Source organism: Aplysia californica, unplaced genomic scaffold (genome assembly GCF_000002075.1).
Source record: "Aplysia californica isolate F4 #8 unplaced genomic scaffold, AplCal3.0 scaffold00097, whole genome shotgun sequence".
Classification (NCBI taxonomy): Eukaryota; Metazoa; Mollusca; class Gastropoda; order Aplysiida; family Aplysiidae; genus Aplysia; species Aplysia californica.
The window spans coordinates 614,401-622,965 of record NW_004797367.1 but is presented as its reverse complement, the minus strand read 5'-3'; the positions used below and the strand labels follow the sequence as shown (position 1 = coordinate 622,965).

General features: G+C 41.2%; 1 protein-coding gene across 1 annotated transcript in view; it reads right to left on the bottom strand.

Moving 5' to 3' along the window:
• The window catches only part of LOC101855413 (advillin), a gene marked incomplete in the record, with an annotated part of 77,437 nt that extends 69,297 nt beyond the window's left edge, over nucleotides 1-8,140 (bottom strand). The window contains 1 exon segment of the mRNA XM_013080727.2: nucleotides 8,026-8,140.
• Between the last annotated feature and the right edge of the window lie 425 nt (nucleotides 8,141-8,565).

Genomic DNA, 8,565 nt, shown 5'->3' with positions numbered 1-8,565 from the left:
GGACAATAGCTGGAGAACAACATGGCACTTTATAAAAACAGCCTGTGTGCCGTAAGATCAACATAAGGACTATCGGACTGGTTCCCCATCAGGTTTGGGGTGAGACAAGGGTGTGTTCTCTCTCCGCTTCTCTTCATCACTTACATGCATAAGATCACGAAAGCAGCAATTGACAACATCACTGAACTGAAAGAGCTTCTATTTGCTGATGACCAAAGTTTATTATACAGATGAAGATGAATTACAAAACACACCATAAAACTAAATAAAGATTGTAAACACTTAAACGTGAAAATCTCCATTTCAAAAACAGAAGTTATGAAGGTCAGCAGTAATCCATGGAAACATCCTTATTGACGGAACACAACTCCAATAAGTAGAGGAATTTAAATCTATGAGAAGCATCTTCACACAAGATGGGAGTATGGACAAAGATAAGAAACAAGAAATATAAAGGCAAATGCAGTGACGTACCAGCTAGCACCCCTGCTCAGTCACAAGAACATCCAAACCGAAGTGAAATCCCAGCTCATCAATAACATCTTCTTACCAACCTTAATATACCAGTACCAGTGCCAAAGACGGTATCTAAACAAGGCACAAGAAATAAAAAATCAATGCATACGAAATGAGGTGTCTCCGCAAAACCATCAACGTCACCAAATGAAACCACATAAGGAACGAAACCATAAGTCTACAAAGCGGAATATCACCAGTAATAAATTTCATAGAGCGTCAAAGAGTCAAATGGTTAGGACATCTAACCAGAAAGCACCCCCTCCTCCCCCGAGCAGTGCTACTGACTGAAGTGAGTTTAGGCCATTCCCAAAAGGATGCACGTTAGAAGTGTAAATGGGCTGACTTATCAATGTCATGCTCATACTGTGCCGGAGCAACATAGGGGGAACTGCTGCTTTTTCTTTCCTCCTCCTTACTATCTTCATTTTTTCTCTACTTCTTTTGCATATTTGTCACTCTCTTGAGAACTGCAATTTCCGGGGTGCCTTGATAGTCGAAGCTGACTTTGTGCTGTTGGGGCTAGAGAGGTGAGCAGAGTGAGCCTGATTCCCCATTTAGACTTTTCTGTTGACACCCACCCCTTAGCACTCATATGACCTTATGCAGTTGCGAGCGCCGTAACAGCTTACTAAAACTAACAAACCAGAATGCTCCAGAAACAACTAGCGGCTAGAGCTTACTTTACCCCTGAATCTGGCTTCAAATCAAAGGGAAGACAAAGAAGGTCCTGGCTGGATGGTGTTAAAAAGGTTCTGGAACAACATAACATATCTATCATAGACACTAAACACCTAGCGCAGGACCGAAATCTGCACCTCCCCTCGACATCCTAGGAATACCTGATAAAGGGAAATGTATGTATGTATGAGAACCCGTGTGGTTCTCGGGGCCCTGTCCAAGAGACAGGGGAGCAAAGAATAGGACCACTGTATCCGTGCATGTCGTAGAAGGCGACTAAGGTCGGTTGGGCAAAGGGTTAGCAGCCCTTTCCCATAAAACAAAAGCAGCTACAAAAACATCAACAGCAAAAACAACATGACCGCCAGTTCTGGAAGATGGAGGACCTTCATCACCGAGGAGAGGAGAGAATAGGGAGTGTAGAATGACAGCAGCAAGGAAACTGCAGAGCTTCGTAAATGGATGCCTGCGAAGGATAGTGAGGATCAAGTGGTACGATCGAGTCACGAATGCTCAACTGTGGGAGAGAACACGCCAAAGGCCAGGAAAGGAAGATATTCAGGTGAAGAAATGGAAATTGATTGGACACACCCTGAGGAGACCCCCGACAAGCACCATCAGGCAGGCCTTAACGTGGAACCCACAAGGAAAGCGCAAGAAGGGAAGACCAAAGATGACATGGAGGCGAGCGGTATCAGCGGAAATTGAAAAAGCGGGGACATCATGGAAACAGATAGAAAAGGATGCTCAGGACAGCCTTCGCTGGAGTAATGTTGTTGATGGCCTGTGCTCCACTGGGAGTTTAAAAAAGGCAAGAAAGTATGTTTGTATCGAAAATATTAAGATCATTTAAGAGGCGGACTACCGACCTGGCCAATAATAGCCAACCCGGGATGAAAGGGATTCAACATCTTATCAGAAAGATTGAGATACTCGACAAACATATTATTCTCCCCGCTCAGAAATCGAACTCAGGTGCGACAGCAAAGCGCCTCACCACTACTCCAAAGACTCCGTGCACTCTGACAGATTACTGGTTCACTATAGAGCCAAATAGAGGACAAAAGGGCTAGCGTAAAAGGGGGTAGTGGGGGGGGGGAGCTTGCACACTCCACTATACCAAAACTGAGGACTCCAGTGGCTAGAAGTGAGTGGTGAGTTTAGACTCAAGAGTAAAGTCAATCGAGTGTCGGCGACATGAGGTTTAAGTGGGTGGTCACTGGAGTGTGTCCTTGAGCAAGACACAACAACCCAAGCTCAACAAACAGGGCGCTGCTCAGTGGCCACCAGCAACAGCATGGTTGTGGAATTGTTCGGTATTGCTGAAATATTGTTTGTCTATGTGTGAAGATGTGTAGGGTTGTATGTACGTATGTACGTATGTACGTATGTACGTACGTATGCATGTATGCATGTTTGCATGTATGCATGTATTCATGCATGAATGCACATGCATGGATGTATGTATGTTGGTATAGATTATAATTATGTTTTGTTGTATGTATGTATTTTTGCCAATGTACACCAAATGGCCCTTCAGGGATCATTAACATTGGTAATTTTAAATTATTTTATATAACGGTACGGCAATAACACCAATTTCAGTAAACGACGATATCTTTTGAAAATCAAGAAAAGATGCGCTTTCTTGTCCTTAATTTAACAGAAATGGCACACAGCCCATGGTTTGCACGCTTCATAAAGAGATATTTACAGAGAGTGTGGGCAGTTGGCAGGTGCTCTGGTGTGGTTTGCTCCTTCTTTCCTATCAAACATATATCATCCTTATCTCCTCTTCTATGTAACACTCTAATCTTCTGGCTCTCATATGACCGTATGCAGTTGCGAGCGCTGCAAAACCTCTACTATAACAAACAATTTACAGGGAGTAAAAAGCAGTGTAGCCATGACAGTCTACGGTCTAGAATTACAAAACTATGAGGAAGACAGACTATAACCTCAGCATCACGGTCCAGTTTGTGGATAGGTTGCAAAAATACTCATTCCTGACACCGTTTTATCCCATTTGTGTTTGTGTGCGTGTGTGTGAAAGGGGGGGGGGTCTGTGTGAGTGTGTGTGTGTGTGTGTGTGTGTGTGTGTGTGTGTGTGTGTGTGTGTGTGTGTGTGTGAGTGAGTGTGTGTGAGTGTGTGTTTGAGTGTGTGTGTGTGTGTGTGTGTGTGTGTGTGTGTGTGTTTGTGAGTGTGTGTGAGTGTGTGTGAGTGTGTATATATATATATATATATATATATATATATATATATATATATATATATATACATGTGTGTGTGTGTGTGTGTGTGTGTGTGTGTGTGTGTGTGTGTGTGTGTGTGTGTGTGCGCGTGTGCATATGATTACGTTAGTGCTTGTGTGTGTGAGAGAGTACGAGTATGCATAATATGTGAGGCAGCGTTGTGGAATCAGGCATTCGTCAATTTTTGGGCTTGTGGAGTTATTGGTGTCACCTTAAAGCCTGTTCATTTGTCTATCTTTCTGTGAAAAAAGGACCCCTCTCTCTTTAATAGAAGTCGAAATATTTGTGATTGAAGTAAGTAGGGTAACCTGATTTCAGAGGAAGAATAAGGGAGAAAATGACCGCCAAAGCTGGTATCTTTGAATGCATGAGTCCTTGAAAACTGAAAATGTACATTTGTGTACCTTTAATCAACGCTTTTCAGGATAATAAAAACAGAAATGTGTTTTTAAAAAGACGTAAAAGCTGTTGAGCTTGAAAACAAAAATTTGATAAAAATTGCCAAACGGGCTGAAAAATGCCTATATCTTTGATTTGATTATTTTGACGAAAGCCTGATTCCACCACGCTGACTCACGTATGCGTATGTCTATATGAGAGAGAGAGAGAGAGAGAGAGAGAGAGAGAGAGAGAGAGAGAGAGAGATAGACAGACAAACAGACAGACGTACAGACAGACAGACTAACATAGAGAGAAAGAGAGATAGACTGACAGACAAAGAGACAAACAGACAGACAGACAGACAAATAGACGGACAGACAAACATACAGACACACACAGATAGATAGATAGATAGATAGATAGATAGATAGATAGATAGATAGATAGGTAGAGAGAGAGAGAGAGAGAGAGAGAGAGAGAGAGAGAGAGAGAGAGAGAGACAGCGAAAGAGAGAGCTAATTATGCTGAACTAGTAATGAACTAAAAGGATAAAAAAATGAATGGATTTGCAGGGATGAATTTCACACCACAGCTGGCAAAACTACTGAGCTATAAAAATGTAATGGCTTTTTCATTTTTTAAATGACATTGTATTTTGATAAGGCTTTTTCCACTTCTTTACCGTTTTGGTTCTTTTTCAGTTGTATATTCCGAAGTGAGCTTCCACAGTACACTTGGGGGGTGGGGGTGGGGGTGGGCACCATCGTACAGAACTGTATGGTAACATACATGATTACTTACAGTCATGCATCCGCCGCAAAGGACTAATTGGAAGAATCAGAAAGGTCGCGATGACTACCGGGAAAAATGCTGTTTTACCGCGCAGCGTTGCAGACAGTTAGACATGTAATAAATTCTATCATGCCGACTTTTTAAAAAGAATATAATCATGAATCAATGAATAAATAATATTAAAGTTTTGTTGCTTTGTTTGTTTGAGTAAAGAGAAGCACTCGATACACTAGTAGTCATCTAGTACAGGGAAAAAGTAAGTCACACAGACAGACAGAAACAGCGGAGGGAAAGTAAAGAAGTAGGACCTGCCAGTGGCGCCATCAAACACCTGGAAATCAATGTGGGCTGATGATCAAGGTAATAGTAGAAAAGTCGTGGGGTAAATGGAAGTAACATTTACTTCATTTATTTATTCTTATTTGTGAATGATTCAACCTTATCCCCTCCACCCCCAAAACAACAACAACAACAACAACAACAACAACAACAACAACAACAAAAACAACAACAACAAACAAACAACAACAACAACAAAAGTAACAACTCCCCCCCTTCAAAACAAACCCAAAATAAACAACAAAACCCCACAAACCCCGACCTAATGTTCCTTGATCCGACATATCTTTCTAACGATATCAAGGGTTTGTGGGATGCTATAAACGATTAGGCAACACATCATAACCTATTTCCACAATTTGCAGTGCTTGGACGGCTCGAGAAACGCAGTAAAGCGCAGCATGGTATATCATATCTAACTACAATAATGAATTAATGATAATATGGCAGTGGGATCAGCTTAGCGGGAATGAGGTTGAAAAATTGGTAGGGAGGGGAGGGGGGTGATATAAGCCTGAGACATACGTATTCCGTTTAAAATCTGCCATCTGCTCAGATTCGGTCAACGAAAACTGGAATCACCCTTGTTGAAATTGTAATGTCCTTAACGCCATCGGTAGAACGTTATCTCTCTAAACTATTCAATTTGAACACTGAGACTGGCAGAGATCGACGGGAGGTATATATTATTATACAGGGTTCAAGTCATTGTATTGTCATAAATTCTAAATTATTCTGATTGTAAATTTTTAACGTTTTACGCCCCCAGCTATGCAGTTGAGATAATTCACAAGACTGACTGCTTCAACCATAACTAGTTAGGCCAACCTGGAAGGAAAGGAGATACAGAAAAAAAGACCATCCCGTATCGGAATCAAACCCATGTCTATAGTGTGCAACAGCAAGGAGCCTCACTATAAAAGCACACATTGATGACACTGACAAAATATGGTGCAGTGTTGAACAAAAAGGTAAAGAAAAATCAATATTAAGTACAACTATTTCACAACAGAAATTTAAAACTCATAACTCAGCTGACTAACATAGGCATCGAATTAATCTGCTCCGAATATAACCAGGTAAATGACCCTTGCAACACAAAATGGCCGTTACCGATCTTCTATCGTCTCTCTTCAATGAGACTGCGTATATTTAAGGTTTCCTCGAAAGCTCTCTTGGCTTAAGTCAGTGGAATTTTTGAAGGAGTTGAACCACGGATTACAAGTTTAGAGATATGAGTCTCAACTTCTCTTTTTTAAGAAGGTGTTTTACGCCTCATCGGCATTAGCTAGGTCATTATTTGAATCAGTGAGAACGCTGGCTCTGACTCTGTCTGTAGGGTCATTTCAGGTTGAGAGGGATACAACGCTTCTAACAGAAAGATACACGATTAAAGGTCTTTCCACGCGGGGATCGGACTCGCTGTTGCACCACAGACGATGATACAGAGTCTCAATCAAGTTGACCCCCATGGAGCACGGTATACATAATATAGAAACCATTTGCTGTGAACTGATGATGGAAAATCAGAGGTAGCTGTGAACTTTATGCCCTGTCATAAACACCAAGCAAGTGTAACAGGAATACAATGTGCTGCTGCTGGGACCAGGCCCACTCAATGTATACGTGGCTGAAGTGAACTGAATATGAACTGACCGCCAGAACTGCCTATCAAATGTGCATACTAAGCAGGCAGTTATCTACTTCCTCAATTTATACTGCCGAGGCAAAGTTGTATCATGCATACAGCTTAAAGATCACGCAGAGTCAGATACGTGCCACTAACAACAAAGAAAGAGAGTACAACAGAAGTTTTTAGCCATCTAGTATAAGGCTGCTGTTAGAATAAACGTCAACGTGTTATCTGTTTCGAATGCATACACGTATTTAAATAACTCTAGGGGTCTTGTCATGCGATAAATAAATGCGTGTGGTCGAATGATGCTTCTGATGTGATATGTACATTATTGTCAGCTTTAGCTTTCTTTCCATGTTTAATTTAAATCAGAGAAATATATGATTTAATTTCTATGTATACCTGCATATTGTGTTTTTACGGTCCTGTAGACCCAAGAAAGATTTTCCTCTGGAACAATAAAAATGTTACTTTTTCTTATTTTAAAGATCGTCTTTCATGACATAAAAGGCAATGCGCAGTTCGTCAAAAAAAGGGGTAATAATTCTTTTTCTATAGATGAGGCAAGAGCTTTTTTTCCAGACAGATGGACGAAACTCCAGATCTGGGGAATCCTACAAAAGTCCGCTACACGACTGAGTTTCTAACCGTAACCATTAATTACTTGATTCCCTTACAAATAGTATAACTTTGCATTTGCTCGTTTGCTTTTTGCTCAACTTGATTTTGACTTCTCATTGAACAAAAAAATAAAGCGATTGAGTCTTATTTACCTTAAAAGATACCACAAAGTGCAAAGGTAGAATCATTATCCTTTCTCTTCTTTTGAAGCACGCGCGGAAAACGACAACAATGGATACAAAAAGGCCATTACCGCAATGAGCTTTGTTAATCTAAGAGAGACCAACCTAAAGCCGCCACTTTATGGTGACAAATGTTTATGATTGCTTGGTACGCGCGAAATCTCATTGTTTTGACGCTGTTAGGTAATCAAAGTGGAAGGGGGCTCTGAACTAACGCCCTTCTTGGATCCCGTCAAGCAAACCATTAAGCTTGTGTGTTTGTATGAAAGAATACTTTTATGAATGGGACACATCAACAACAACAACAGTCAGAACGAACCTGAAAGCAAACACTTGGAAAACAGAAATAAATACAACACAAAACATTATCATTGCTATTATCAAATACAATATCAGCAACAACAGTCACAGCTGAAACATTCGTTTCCGTAAACAAAACAGCAACAACAGCCACATCATTAGTTTCAGCAATTAAAACAGCAGCAACAACAACAGCAGCAGTTAAGGAAACAATTTCGACATCAAAGGTTCATGAAGTACAAGAAATAAAACACGCTCTAGAGTACTGTAAGTCTTCAACCATCGAGAAGACATGGACAGTTGTTGCTGTCGATAAATAAATACCTCAAACAGAAGTGAGCCTGTAATCCAGTATCACCGACCGTGAGCACATACACACACGCGCACAGCAATCACTCGCGGAGCTTTGGGTCGACAGTCACCCCACTATGTCGCACGTGGGACCGGCGAGTGGTTGGTAAGGGAGGGGAGGTAATCCTGTCTCGTCCCCTCCTGGCCCGTAACCCAGCCTGGCCCTCTCTCGTCGTCATTTTTCAATACCTAGGTACAGTTCATCCAAGCTATTATGGATACGCTTTAAAAAGCCTCTTGGCAGCTGAGTCTTGTTCTGATTTTCATTTTCACTGATTCCTTTGTTGAGAAGAATTGTATCAAAACTCAAGGTTTTTTGAAGTAATGTCATGCAGGAATTGTATTATTAGTGCGAAAGTTCATAATCAAACCAAGCACTTTAAAAAATACCGGTCTTAAGAGTAGAAAAGTTGGGAAAGTAATGGCGTCGTGGAAAGGAACTAGCCACCCTACCACTATATGCCGAAGGCCCAGGAAGTTGTCTCACTAACAAGGCATTCCCCAATGCCCGGA